The following is a 13,304-nucleotide window of genomic DNA, read 5'->3' as shown; positions in this document are numbered from 1 at the left end:
AGAAGCGCATTTGATTTAGCTTTTCAAACAACACTGCGGGTTACCGCCCGATGCTTGCCTTGGTGGTTACGTAAATTTGACGTCACGAGATCGGAATAAAAACATATTGGCATAGTGTTACGTTAAAGCGCCGTTAGTTCTGGGGCGCTATAACGTAAAACTATTCCAAACTTTTCTATTCCAATTCTGCTATCAGCCCTCCGCGATTGGTCAAAAACTTTTTTCGACCACCCCCCACTTCACCTGTCTGTCACGCGACGTTACAAAAACCGCAATACCTCCCCATCTGATATGATGTGTGCACACTGATTATGCTTGATTTGACAGAAAAAAGAAAAACAGTTATTTCTGATTCGACCCCTTTTCGCCACTAGCCCTCGGCTATTGGTAAAAAGTTTTCGGGCTGCACCCACTTCACCTGCCTGTCACGCGACGTCACAAAACCGCACGAACTCACCGCGTCAAAGTGACGTGTACGCGATAAAGATGCATCAATATGCCGAACAAAACTGAATTTTTTTCGGAATAGCCGCAGGCTGCCCCGTTCCGAAAGGAACAAAAGATAGCTGCCGCCGATCGCTGAGACGCTGGCTACTCGCACCTGCCGGAGAGCATGGGTGTATTTGCGTATAATAAAACTTCTTGCGTGACCGTGTAACGTTTTCAAGCACTTTCGACACGTTTACTACCTCATTCTGCCAACTCTTCTTTGCTGAGGGTCAATTTTAGCGTCATTCTTAAGCTTCCGTTGCATGCCGCCGCGATTTTCGACCAGCCACCACAAGCTAAGTAAGGGAAAGCCGACCAATCGCAGATGCCGGCACCACCCTCTTCATCCGGTTATAGGTTTTCAGTGCACTGGCTCTGCCCTAGTGAATCCCTCTCCACTTGAGCGTTCTCCTCGCCTCTTGTCAGCCAATTAGATACAACAAGCCGCTCAGTGTAGGCAATGTTATTCGTTTTTCAAGCAAACAAAAGGGACCTCCTATGAACGAGGAGAGCGTTTGATTGGTCTGTTCAGACAACCCTATGGGTGACCGCCCGGTGCTTGCGTCGGTGGTTACGCAAATTTGACGTCAGGAAATTGGAATAGAAACATATTGGAATAGTTTTACGTTATAGGGCCCCTGCTTTCTCTTCTATTCTTATTTCCGAATGGTCATTCACGGCTACAAATGGAGGCTACTTAGTTTCCTTGCCGCGCACTAATCCGTTATCCGCAACGTTGCGAGAGTATATCTTTAAGCGGTACGTTTCGAATGCAATGCGTCCCATTTACTTGTTTGAAGTTTCGTTGTCAGTTGAACTTGGTGCAGTTAAATTTCCTTTAGCTAGCGAATGCAACGATATTGAGTAGAAGCATCTTTATTTTGCTAGGACAAATATATTACATATAAAAAAATCTGCAATAAAAGAAATGTTTGCTTTTTGTATTTCTGATGGTCTTTAAAATTTCATCTGCATTCTGTGGTATATACCAATCTGGCCATTCCATCTATCCTAAGCCCTGTAAGGGCCTCGCAAAGGAGGAGGAGCGCATTCTCCTTCGCCTTTACACCAAAACCCTACTGTGCCCGGCAGTATTAAAATGCTTTGACCCCGCTTGCTCGGGGAAGTGCACGCACTGTGGGGAAAAGTCCTTAGAGATTTTCCACATGGTGTGGGCATGTCAAAAAAACCGAAATCTAGCTCCCCTACTCAACCCGTCCCGGGAGGACTGGGCGGCAGCCCTGCTCGGCTGCTCTGACCTGACGGCCCAACGGGCCTTGGTCGAGCGGGCCTGGGCGGTGGTCGAGGCCAATGGGCTCCCGTAAGTGTTGGGCTCCCGTAAGGGCTCCCCAGTGTTTGTAAAGGGCAGCCCCTTAAGGACAGCTCCCGCACCCTCCCTGTACAAAACTTACGTAAAGAAATGTTTTTCAGACAGACAGGGTGCTATATGTATATCATATATCCCGTGCTTTATAAAAATTCGTGAGCTTCTCCCGGCATCTTTTTTTTGCTGTTCCTTTATTATTTCAAACTTCCGACACATTACATTGAACAAATAAATATTGTACATGACTGGCCTTTTATAAAGGCAGGTGAAATCACACCGTTATTCAAGTTATATTTTTATATTGCTCTCTCTAATTATCAGTCTTTGTTTCGCTATGTAGATGAAGAAAAGGGGGACTTAGCGGAAAGAAATCGATGCCGAAGGCCGAGCTTTTCATTCCGAGTGTCGCGCCACATGGCACAGATTGCATCGTTGCGTGGTGTCAGTGAATTCGTAGTCTTTCTCCAGATTTCAGCCTTCTCTGTAGTAAAATGGGGCAAAATGTTCACGGCTACATTTTCGTTTATGATATATGTGTTCTTTTAAAATAATCGGGAATATCTAGCCTTGACCAGCCATTGAGAGAAACCGTGACGTCTCAGTGAACGGATTCCGAAACAGGGGGTGACATACCATATTTTTTTCATATTTACGTTGTTTTCTTGAATACCAAAGCACTCTTCGGGCTAAAGCCTTCCATTTGCTTTTTCAAAAGGGGCAATCTAATGACTCAGGGGACTTAAAAATTTCATTTTGTAAGAGTTGTGATAGTAGTGACTGTCGATTTTTATGCTACTAGCCCGGCAACTTAACGGCAAAGCGATTCGAGTAAAGTGCAGCCTCTTTGAAATGTGGAAGAGACATGAAACACACCATGCGTGAGCATTTCTTTGGCAAAAGTCGAAAGCCCTCATAGCCTTTGGCGAAATTATAATGACAAAGACCACTGAGACTACAGCTCCCAGATATAGCAGTGCAATCTGCTCAAGCTACGGCTTATCGCTGGCGTGCTCCAAAGGCTCTCGACTGACTCTGCATTTATAGCCCTGACAAATACACTCTTAGACGGGTACAAGCTCTTATTATTCTCCTGCTTGCCTTTTCCGGCATATTTTAGGATTCCCGCGGCTTAAAATATGCCAGTTCCTTACTACCGCATTTCTCGGGGCTCACCATGGTATTGAAGTGCAGATGTCAGTATATGTTGCGCAAAAGTTGTGCCACGATGGCGGCTTTAGTTCGCTGCTAGCGGTCTCAACTCACAACGGTCGCTTGCGATGTTCCAGCGTACCTGTAGAGTTTCCACCTGTACGACTACAAAGCTAGAGGCGACAACAGGAAGAAAAAAATTCTTCGCTTTGAGGGCATCGTCGCGCGCTACATCCGGGCGATGGAGGCGCACCTCCGCTTCCGCGTTGAGCTGAAACGCTGACTAGTGCGGCAGACGGATGCCTTTGATGCCGGATTAAACGGGCTCCACAGGCGCGGTTCGATTCTACTTGTTATCAACTGGAGGAGAATGCCCCTCTTTGACGGTATCGATTTCTGCCACAGCAGCGGAGCTAGGTTGCGAGCGGCGGGGATGAGCGTGTTGTGCGCGCTCTTGTGCTTGTTGCAACGCGATGCTGCGGGGCGCCCTGGGCCCGAGATAAAGAGCCCCCCCCCCCCCCCCCCCCCACCGAAACGCCCGCTCAAAAACGCCGGGCAATGGCGCGGCCCCATCGGCGCTACTGGCCCGTTGCAGGCGCGCGCTCTTTTGTCCTTGGCGTGTTCCCGAAGCTCCGGCGAAGTTGAGGCTTTCAGGTCGCGAAATTGGATTGGAGCAACGCGCCGCCGCTTGTGAGGTCGCCAAGGCAGGCATCCTAAATGGCTCGCTTGCGGCGGCAGACCCTTCACGGCGCGGCGCCGCTATCGCTCAGCGTCTTTCCACTATATACCGTTCGGCAGCGCTTGCAACCGCACGCTTTTCGAAAGTTGGCCCTCGCCAGAGCGACGGGCAAAAAGCGTTGTTAAAGAATCCGGTTACCTACTATACCTGAACGAGAAAAAATACGGCACGGTATTTCTACCTGAAGAATGCGTGGCTCAAACCTGGGACTTGAAACTTGGAAGCGCTCTCTATAAGGAATGAAATTCGAGGCAGCAAACGACCTGAACACGCGTCTAAAGACTGCGCTACGGTTACGTAACCTGCTGCGACACGTACCGAGGTCAATGTTCAGAGTTTCTAAACGCCTTCTGGCAGACGTTGGAGCGTTAAAATGTACGTTTATGGCGTTTTTCCAAAGGATCGCCGACCCCACGAATGCATTCAAATCTACATACTCCTATGGGCGTGCATAAAAGTGATAAGCCACAACAATAAGAGTTAACTTTGTAACAAGTGAAATTAACTAAAGGAGAACTATATTCTTGGGTCTTTCAGGCGAAGCACGGTTCCTCCAAGCAATAACAGTAGCTTCCTTACGTTCTTTTCTCGTCTTCAAAAAAACTAATTATTGCACCACGGTAATTATTTAATTACACACTTAAAAAAACTGGTTCGAAACTGAAGTGTAGATGTTCTCTTAAGTACAGCCGCGTAAATGATCATGATAATTTACGCGGCTTTACATCCCAAAGGCTGCGCAGCCGGCTGTGAGGGACACCGTAGTTGGTCTCTGCGGATCATTTTGACCACCTAGAACTCTCCTATCTCTTCTTGTTTTGTTTTTTTTCGATGAGCACGTAAATATAACGGTGCAACTGTTTTTTGTGTTGCGTTTCCACCAGAATGCGGATACCACGGCCGGTTGGTTGAACGAGTGGCCTAGTCAAGCAGAACGCAACAGATTGCCTCATGTAATAAAAATAACAATGCATCAACTCACTAAGTAGGGATATTGTGTTTAAAAGAAAACACTGGGAAAACTATCAGTCCACGAATTCATAGTGCGATTGCTTGCACTTCAATGAAAGTGGGCATGAAATTCTATGAACGTCGCTCGATATGAGCTTATTATTTCGGTCTCTCCTGTGTGAGCACCTTTGTATTTTCCTTAATTGATCAGCTGCAAAGGACGGTACATTTTCGCCTGCAGAAGCTGAGATGCGTGGCGCATGAGTGAATCTATCCATTTTTTGTTTGTTTCAGAAAAAGTACATTTTGTACTTAGCAATTTTTCGTCCTAGCATGGCACTGGTTAAAGGAGAAACACTCATCTAGAGAATGGCGGCCTTCTCATGTTGTGCCATAGCATGAATTGCGTAGAGTGACTCTTGTCATCCCATGCTAACGTGATCTAAAAGTGAAAGAATAAAGTGTGTAATGCTTGGGGTGGATGAGGGAAGTTTTCATACTGTATAGCCTTTATGTAGTTGGTTAGAGAGAATGTGAACGATGTCTGTTGGCCTGCATTTCAGAAAACAAGAACTAAGGAACACTTTCCGGCGCCCCTGGAATTCAAACCTCTATCATACACACTCCCCACTCCTTGGTTTCCAATGCGTGGCAATCGTTCATCTGTCTGCCTGTCTGCCTGTGTGTGTGTGTGCGTGTGCGGGTGCGTGTGCGGGTGCGTGTGCGTGTGCGTGTGTGTGTGTGTGTGTGTGTGTGTGTGTGTGTGTGTGTGTGTGTGTGTGTGTGTGTGTGTGCGTGTGTGTGCGTGTGTGTGTGTGTGTGCGTGTGTGTGTGTGTGTGTGTGTGCGAAGCGCGTGCGTGCGTGCGTGAGTGTGCGTATGATTTTGGCACAATCGAAAGGCAGTGGCAATGTGGTTTTACGCGTGGCGCTAGTGAACCTGACCATGCAGAAAATTCTTTTATGGCGCTTTATTCAACCCACCGACAAATGCAAGAGTCTTGGGCTAGGTGATGAATGCTGTCAACCGCTAAGCAAAGTTTCATACTCTTCTTTTAAAGTATCGCATTCTTTGTGGATACGTATTGGTGTTTATGCATGCTTAAATGGCAACACGATGTCGAAAAGTGACCAGACGCGTTCCATTAAAGAAGGGTTATTGCCTTCTTAACGTTTTGACATTTTTACTAAACACGCAAGACGAAAAAAACAAAAACAAAACGAAGGCAAAATAAACCAAGCATTACTGCAAACTAACATGACGCAGAAAAGGCAAGCATTGGTGTCTTTCGGTAATCCTCTAGTCGCCTCCGGTGCGGCAGTAATTGCATTCCGACGCGGTGACACCGGGAATGAGACGTGCAGACATTCGTTTTCCTCGTGCGCTGAAACGAAGGGTCGTAAGTACATGCAATGAGGTGTTCGTCGCACGTCCGTGCCGACGCGCCTCCATGAAATCCGCCGCTATGCAGACGGGAAAGCTTTTGCCGCATCCCAGAGTCGAAAATAACAGCGCCCGGCGAACTGCTGAAGGCTGCTGCGGCTTGCACTGCGAGCGACACGCGATACGCCGCGATGCATCCGAGGCGCAAGTGCCACGCATCCAGCTCTCGAAACGGTGTTGGAAAGGAGAGCCTCGCCTGGCGTCTTCTCGGGAAGAGCTGCGAGTCGAGAGCACATCGGGACGACATCGGGAACCCACTCAGCGCGACCCGCTAAGTCTGCTGCGGAGAGCCAGCGGCGCGCAACGAATCGACACGTTCGTCCCGGCGGCAGCGCTCTGTTCGCCGCTAACAAGGTGACCCGCAGCTAATAAGCGAAATCTGCCAACAACAGCCGAGCAAGGAGCCAAGCAAACTAAAAGCGAGATTGTTATTTGCTCACTCCTCCTTGCGGAGCGAGGACCGAGGGTTATGGGGAGGAGCGGTGTAGGTGCGCGTGGCATTCTTGGTTTTCCAGCGGCACGGCTGGGGGAGGGCGAGGGGCCCTAAGAGCTTTTTCTCCAGGTCTGGGCGCCTCTCGGTCCCGGCCGCTCGGGGCGTTAGCTGCTCGCCGAATATCCTGGGTGCCAATTTGGGGATAAGGAAAGGCTTTCGCCCCAGGCGCGGTGTCGGGCCGCGCTAGGCCCCTCATGACGAGATTTGCTGCTGCCCGCCAGGGAAACCTGCTTCTGCGCCGCGCGCTCCCTGCGAAACAAGGCGGCGCTCTTTGTCCCGAAGCAGTAGTTATTGTTCCGCGCTGGCCGCCGAGATGACACGTCGCAGTTCTGCACACGCCGCCGCGGCGAAGAAGAGGCGGGAAACTCCAGACTCGGCGGCAGCCATCGTCAGTGCATCCTGGCCGCCTCTCGCAGCTCGGTCGGCAATCGGCGGGGATAAGATCTCAGAGTCGGCTTGCGTTCATTTCCCATTTTCCTTCCCGAGCGAGCTGCAGCGAGTATCATTTGGTGTAGGCAAAGCGTCCTTACCAAAGGGTGCAGCGTTCTTTATTTCCAGCAGTGACCGTTACAAAGCGACCACTTGCACACATGGTGTCGGAACGGAACGAAAACCAAAACGAAGAACGAAAAAAAAAACGGTATTTTTGCCCAGAACGAAAACGCAACCGAAATGTTATTTATTATTTTGTTTCGAAGCGAAACCGAAATATTTTTGAATAGCTTTAGGGTCAAGGGGAAAGTCGGCAATCTGAGACGACCTACTTCAGGCAAGGTAAGAATTTGCGCGTATATATCAGGCATGGATAGCGCGTGCAATTGCCGGTCGAACGCTCCACTAATATAAGTCTGCCGCTCGGTGCACTAGCAGATCGGCATCGTAGCAAAACCCAAGGCTTGCGCGCTGAATAGCTTATCGTTTTCTATTCTACGAGTACGACTCGTTGTTACCAAAGTTTTATCGCTCGTTTTACCGGACAGCGGTCTCACATTTCGGCGCGTACACTCGATGACGTGCTATTTCTGAGATCATGCTCGGCGCCTTGATTCAAGGCCCTGAGCATGATCTCAGGATTTATCATTCCCTTATTGAGAAAAATAACTACTACGTTTTTATCTTCCCTTTGCATTCTTGCACGCGAACCAAAACCATTATGAACCGTTACGGATCGTTTCTTTTTTTTTTTTTCGTTCCGGAGCAGAACCGGAACAGAACGTTTTTCAGCGGAACGAAACCAAAACCAGGGGCGCTATAACATAAAACTATTCCAAACTTTTCCTATTCCAATTCTGCAATCAGCCCTCCGCGATTGGCCAAAAGCTTTTTTAGACCACCCCCACTTCACCTGTCTGTCCGCAACCTCACAAAAACCGCGATAGTTGCCCATCCTATATGACGTGTACACACTTATTATGCATGATTTGACCGAATGAAAGAAAAATAGTTATTTCTGATTCGACGCATTTTTATCATTAGCCCTTGGCTATTGGTCAAAAGTTTTCTGGCTGCGCCCACTTCACCTCCCTGCCACGCGACGTCACGAAACCGCAAAACTCACCGCGTCAAAGTGATGTGTGCGCGATAAAAATGCATTAATATGCCGAAAAAAACTGATTTTACTTTTCCGAATAGCCGCAGGCTACCCCGCTCCGAAATGTATAAAAGATGGCTGCCGCCGATCGCTCAGGCACGGGCACTGGCTAAATGTCCGCCTGGGCAGTTAATTAATCTATAGTAATATGATTACAGCACATTTTCTAGGACTTAAAAACATATGATTGGAGAAAAAGAAATACACACCTATAATAAATCGGCTTACATGTAGCCCCATCTATGCTATATATTCCTAGACAGATATGCCGGTGGCCGGTTATGTTCTCTGGAAAATTGTGCATTTAAACTAGAAATGGTACCTAAGTATTCTTAGTGCAACAAGCATACGCCGTCAAGCGCATAATTTCTTTATTAAAGGGAAGCTCTTATGCCTTTTTTCCCGGAGTTTGGGACATCTACTCGTTCGCCTTCTTGGCGAGTGAAGTGGCCGATCACGGAGACAGTATATTCCGAGGCCGCTTGGATATCGTGAGCCTCGCGGTGGGCCTGTCCACGTCTCGCTGATTTGCCAGAAAGGCTTGCAAACGCTATGCTACAAAGCGTGGTAAAAATGATGAGCAGTTATTTTTTAGCACTTAATTAGCCGATTCACTATATCTTCCCTTCGCGTAGATACCAACATGTGCGTTCGATCTGTATAACTCTTCTCGTTTCTTTCAGGTAGCAAAAACCGCGGACGTCCCCAGCGTGGTCCGTGGTTTCTATTCTGAGGCGTGTACAACCAGTTTCGGGGCTTCTTCAAGCGTTATTTACACACGCGTACACTTGAAACATTCAAAAACATTTATACTGCGACCGCACACAACTCAACATGGGTACGTAGACTCCGTATTCGCCCGTTCTGGCCAGGCGCATGCGTTTCCTTTGAACGGCAGCTAGGTTCATCGCGATCAGCAGCCTCCACCACTGGCCGGTCATTGTCATCGGCAGCTCGTTGAGGAAGCGCGGCGCGGCGCTACGTACACGTCCTTCCGGAAACATCAAAGCGAACGAGAATTACCGCTCCTCGTTTCGACAGGAAGGTGGCGACATTCGGTATGCCAATACAAATGTCGTGGAACGGAATACGGTGACTAATTCGAGCGCGCGCGCGGCTACGCGCACCTCGCGAGGATCGTGCGTCGATCTGCCACGCGCCGGCCGCCGGCAAGAAGCGCCTCCGCCGCCGCTGCAAAGGAAAGCGGCGCGGCTCCCGCATCCGACGGCTGGGTTTCTGAAAGATTTATTCCCGAAACGTGATCTGTTTAGCTGAAATCGCGCTTTGTTCGCCCCCGTCCTCCCCCCGCCTCAACTTTTTTTTTTTTTTGCTTGCAACACGTAGACGCGCGCCGAATATCTAAGGAAGGCTCCTTGGCGCGCGCCCGCACCGCGCGTTGCGGTATTCTTTGGGGCGCCCCCCCCCCCCCCCCCCAGAGTCTGCGCGTGCGCGAGCGCCTCCCCGAAGATTTTGAAGCCGCTGGTGTAGCGCTTCCCTACGGTAGGTCGAAAAGGACGGATGAAAATACGGTGTCGTATAAACTGGGCCCGCTTTTCGGGAGCTTTCCCTCGGCGCTACGCGCCCTTCGTCTCGAAGAATGTTTCTTTCTCGCGCGCGCGCGGGACCGCCGGGCCGCTTCCCGTTTCCGCCCCGCGCCGCTCCGACTTGATAACGCCGCTGTTTATTTCCCGGCCGCTTCACCGCGCCCCCTTCGCCTGTTCTGCTCGCGCTCCGTAGACCCGAGACTTTACGTTTGATCTGTATGCGGCCGGTCATATCGCCCGCCTATAAGGAACCCGGCGAGCCCGGCCGCCGCACTGACTTGCTTGTTTAGATGATCGCATTCTGCGTATGCGTATCGCCGTGGCGCCGAACAAGGTCGCTCATGGGCTGCTTGTCCAGCTTTTGCCAATTTGAAGGTCTCGGCTGGCCGATATCTGCAACCCACGTGACGTAAACGCCTACCTTTTTTTTTTTTCGCTACGCCCTCCTGGTGTTTCAGTGACTCGATCGGCATTAGGTTGGCCCGCCGTTATGACCCTGGAGAGTTTGACGTAACGTAGAGGAAATCTAAACTATTTAAGATATTGTATATTCTTTCGAGGAACGTACCGAGTATGTGTGCATGGTTGCATGGTAGCCTTACCGTCCTTGCTTTCATTTCTTTTCTTTCTTTTTTTCTTTTTTTTCTGTACGAATGCGTCTGCGCGACGTATATTTATTCGTCGCCACAATACTGGCGCTCCAAGTTTGGCCGATTTGCCTAATTGAATAAGAGTATTCACGTGCTGCATAAATATGTGCCCTCAATATAATCTTGACTGCCAAATTATTCGATGCAACTCATTTTTGTTATATCCAGCAGGCAGTTTGAAGTAAAGACCTGCCGGACGTCGGAGCTGCATGGGTCTAGAGACTACGATTGCCTGTAAACACCTCCCAACATTTGCAGTTCAATAGTGCTAATTGCTAATCGCTTTCGTGCTAATCGTGCTAATCGCTTTATGCGCTGTTTCAGTCAAGTCTTTTATTCGAGGTGCAACTTTTATTTTCAGAATTTCGGGACCAGATACATCGTCCTAACTCAGTGCAATTTCTACAGAGCGTGTTGCGTGTTAGCATAGGAGTAGAACCTCACGAACAAAATCACATTAATGTAGCCCGTCCAACAAACGTCATATGCGTGGCTAATTCTCAAGCGGGAACAGGGGCAGAACTACTGAGGCACGCTGCAATGCAAATCGGTCTACGTTATGCTTCGTGCAGGGTGAGATAGTTGGTGAGCGAAATAAATCCACCAGTCAGTGGAGCTACGCAAGACAGTTCGAAATGTGCGCTGCTAATGTTAACCGCGTGTGTCCGGTTCGTGGTACAAGCTTTGCTTACTTTCACCAAGGAGGAATGGGAAATTGCATTTGAACCACAAATTCTGAAGTTCGTCGCGTAGCTGTCGCGGTCATTTGCCTGAGGGTCTCCTGCTTCATTTTTCTGTGACTCAAAAGTATATCAAAGTGAAACGGGGCCTTGAAAAAAGCGGTTCGACATTCTATTACTTTCGGAGTGAGCATCATCAATTTAAGTTGTGACATTGGGCAAAATTCTAGTGACTTTTTTTTTCTTTTCTTTTCTTTTTTTAACTACGTGGCGCGGACCCAAAGCGCAGTCACCCACCCTCAGGCTCAGCCGTCATTTCGGAGTGGCGCCATGCAACGCTACGCGCTTCTGTGGGGCGCACTGCTGCGGGCGAACGAAAAGCAGCGTGCAATCAAAAAAAGCAACGATCACGCGCGTCGTTAAAAATCGATTTTCGCCGAGCGTATATCTGGAGGTAGGAAGAAGAAAACGCCTTTGCAAAATATAGAACGAGACCATATCGCACCATGATTTATGTGCATTTTCATAAATTATATTGCAAGCGTTATAAAGGCCGTAAATAAATAGGAAAGGAGAAAAGAAAAGAAGAAAGCAAGAGCACCATTGTGAGAGGGGAGCAGAAAGGAGGGCGGCAGAATTTTCAGCACGCGTTGAATGCTGAGGCTGTGACTGACTGGGCGCGCACCCGCGCTTGCGCGCTGCTGGTGGCGGTGACGGTGTCAGGCATGTCGCCCGGGTGGCAGGCATCCCTCAGCAGCGCTGGGCGGTTGCCGGCAGCCCCCGATGATCCAAAAAACAACTACTGCAGCCACTTACGATATAGCAAAAGAGAAACTAAGTAAAGCTGACGGGAAAGAGGGTTGGTTGAGGGTGGCCGGAAGAAGAAGGCAGACGAGTTGACATTTCAGCGCTTGTGAAAATCAAATTTAGTCTGCCGGCGATTCGCCCGGATCGTCTGCAGGCAAATGCGTCTCGTCAGGAGGAAGGATGCGCGGGGCGGCTGGCTCCGCAGAAATCGTGTATAACCAGATTCCGGCGACTTTCGCCGTCTCACTTTCGCAGCCAGGAGCGGGGGGGAACCCTCCCCTCGCTGAGTAGAGTTAGCGGGGCGGGGGGAGTTGGTCGAGAGCAACGCCGCATCTCCCCCGGGTAACGGTGCAGACCGCCGGATAGCGCAGAACGTTGCTCTCCCGGACCTCAGGCCAATGCTTGGCGCAGTGGAAAGGGAGCGGGGGAGCAGTGGAGGGGGAGGTGTGTGCAGCACGCAGCTAACCTGGCCCCGCGCGTAGCTAATCTCCTTGTACGCACGCGACCGGCGCCGCAGCGTCGGCATTCTGGGCCACGAAAACACACCTGGGCTTCTTCTTCCGCAGCAACAGGCGCAAGGAGCCGCTCGTTCTCGGCGTGACATATTTACTTTGGCTCGCCGTTATGAGCACTCAGCCCTAATAGGTGGTCTCCTCGGAGCTGCGAGGCGGCGCGCGGTCTCACTCGCGCGGTTTTCCTCTTCTTCTCGTTCGGCTTATTTGCCTTCTCGTTACACCGTTCTGTGCTCGTCGGCGCGCTAATAGGGAAGCTGTAAGTATGCAAGAAAGCTCGCGCAGGGCGCGTAAGTTGCCTGTCTTTGCGAAAGTTGAGAAGTGTCGGGCTTTTGCTCAGAGCAGCGGCCGAAAGAGGGCACTTGAACGCCTGCGGTCTCAAAGCACGATCATGCAAGGAGTGCGGGGCAGCTTATGTGGAAGATGGAATAACTACGGAAGTATTCGCGAAAAGTGCGCTTCCTTTCAAGCTTTCATCTTTTTACAAAGAACGAAGTAAAAAGTACAGATGCTTTCCACCCGGCATGCGCGGAACTAATTCCTGTGACTGTTCCAGCATGTGGATGGAGAAGTGCAAGTCTGCCAAAAGAAGGGACAAGCGGCAAACTTTGAGGACGATAGCTGTCACCTTCGCAGGCCACAGTATTTTTCGCTGAGGCAGAAACAAGTGACGTTGTATCAATGGCGTCGTACGTTTTCCTGCTGTTCTGAAAGTAAACAATTAGCGCTAACGTAATTTCCGTTATTAGTTTGGCGATGCTGGTAGGGACCGTGAGTTAAAGGCGAAATAGAAAAAAAATCACTCCCCAAGAACTCCGTACAGATGGTTAACCAGCGAAGCTCAAACGTGCGGCCCCGGTGTTTATCTTTATTACTGTATCCGTCTCAATGGTACATCAAAGTGTTTCTCAATTATTGGTTATGGCTTTG

General features: G+C 49.7%; 1 protein-coding gene across 1 annotated transcript in view; it reads right to left on the bottom strand.

Moving 5' to 3' along the window:
- LOC139056379 (transcriptional repressor scratch 2-like) overlaps positions 1-13,304 on the bottom strand; it is a 34,773-nt gene that overhangs the window by 2,552 nt on the left and 18,917 nt on the right. The window lies entirely within an intron of this gene.

This window comes from Dermacentor albipictus, chromosome 1 (genome assembly GCF_038994185.2).
Source record: "Dermacentor albipictus isolate Rhodes 1998 colony chromosome 1, USDA_Dalb.pri_finalv2, whole genome shotgun sequence".
NCBI classification, from domain to species: Eukaryota; Metazoa; Arthropoda; class Arachnida; order Ixodida; family Ixodidae; genus Dermacentor; species Dermacentor albipictus.
This window is presented reverse-complemented; position numbering and strand designations above follow the sequence as displayed.